The sequence below is a fragment of the Oryx dammah genome, unplaced genomic scaffold (genome assembly GCF_014754425.2).
Source record: "Oryx dammah isolate SB20612 unplaced genomic scaffold, SCBI_Odam_1.1 HiC_scaffold_26, whole genome shotgun sequence".
Taxonomy (NCBI): Eukaryota; Metazoa; Chordata; class Mammalia; order Artiodactyla; family Bovidae; genus Oryx; species Oryx dammah.
Window position 1 is genome coordinate 99,407,470 of NW_024070210.1, and position 1,548 is coordinate 99,409,017.

General features: G+C 38.0%; 1 long non-coding RNA gene across 1 annotated transcript in view; it reads right to left on the minus strand.

Annotated features, from left to right (window-relative positions):
- Nucleotides 1-1,412: 1,412 nt before the first annotated feature.
- Nucleotides 1,413-1,548, minus strand: part of LOC120852625 — a 12,080-nt gene continuing 11,944 nt past the window's right edge. The window contains exon 3 of the long non-coding RNA XR_005718599.1: nucleotides 1,413-1,423. This is a non-coding gene — a long non-coding RNA (uncharacterized LOC120852625). The remainder of the gene's footprint in view (nucleotides 1,424-1,548) is intronic.

Genomic DNA, 1,548 nt, shown 5'->3' on the forward strand with positions numbered 1-1,548 from the left:
CATAATTTCTATAATACTTTTTCCTTACACTTTTTGCGTAGATGCTCTTTTCTCTTTTTTTGGCGTGTGACAGTTGTTTTATGATATTTGTATCAACTGAACAGATCATTCACTCTTTCTAAGTATGGTTGATCAAAAAAAAATTTTATTGCTGATAGTTTTTTTTCCCAGCTTGACAACTTGTCATTTTTTAAAAGATTGTAGTCACATTTGGGGATGCTTCTATTAGGTTTCATTTATAGGAATTATACAATTTGAAATAATTTCCCACAAACTAGCTTCTGGCTCCATACATACTTCTGGTACGGATGACATAGGCTGTGTTCATATTGCCACACAGCCTCTGGCTCTGCACCTTGGTGTTACAATCCTGGGAGAGCAGACAGTGGGCTGGAAGCAGATGGCTGGAAGCTATTCTTCTACAGCCATGGTTAACAATAAAATGCTACTCACGGAAGTGACTGTGAATCATATAAATATCCTCCCACTCAATTCTAACAACCTGTATCTCAAACTTAACTTCCCTTTAACTGGAACCTCAAAATTACGCCAACCACTCTAATACTACCAGACACAAGGAGAACTGTGATAGAGGAGAAAAAATACAAACACATGAACATATTGCTAAGGCACCTTCCAGGACCTTGGAAAGGGTGTGTGTAAATGGGGCCTTTGAAGCTTAACCCTCCTTAGTTTAATTGAAAATTAAGCCCTGCTGCTGACATTTTACTGGGATACAGAGGGAAGGACGTAAACACTTGTACTTAGTCAGCTATCTTGAAGCAGAAGTTTCTTGGATGTCTTTAAAAAAATTTTTTTATTATGAAAATTTCCAATTATACACCAAAGCAGTAAGAATGGTATAATGGATATTCATGTTTTTCATCAAGTTCTAAAATGATCAGATTTTGCTGATCTTGTTTATTTGGGTGCTGCCAGTTCAAGAAATTGTAGGGGATAGATAAAAAGAATGAGTCATGAGCTCTGCCCTCATGTATGTATCTGATGAGGAAGATGGGGCGTGAATCCAGCAAACCCTGTCACACTGCCCACGAGAGAACTTGGGTTTGAAGGAGAGAACACCAACAAGGAATGACCAGTAATGGATTCGAGGAGGAAATAAGTACCTATTTTAGAAAACAAGAACCTATTTTAACTTGTCCAAGCTGAAACAGAATTGAAATATCTGAAATACATATTCTGGTTTTCACTCTAGAATGTTCCTCTCAGCTTTGGAGAAATAGTTCAATCCCTTTGCTATTTACCTAAATCTTTAATACTCAAATTATTCAGATGTAGGACTTCCCTTTCACTTTCATCAAGAGGCTCTTTCGTTCTTCTTCGCTTTCTGCCATAAGGGTGGTGTCATCTGCATATCTGAGGTTATTGATATTTCTCCCAGCCATCTTGATTCCAGCTTGTGCTTCCACCAGCGCAGCGTTTCTCATGATGTATCTGCATATAAGTTAAATAAGCAGGGTGACAATATACAGCCTTGACATACTCCTTTTCCTATTTGGAGCCTGTCTGTTGCTCCATGTCCATTTC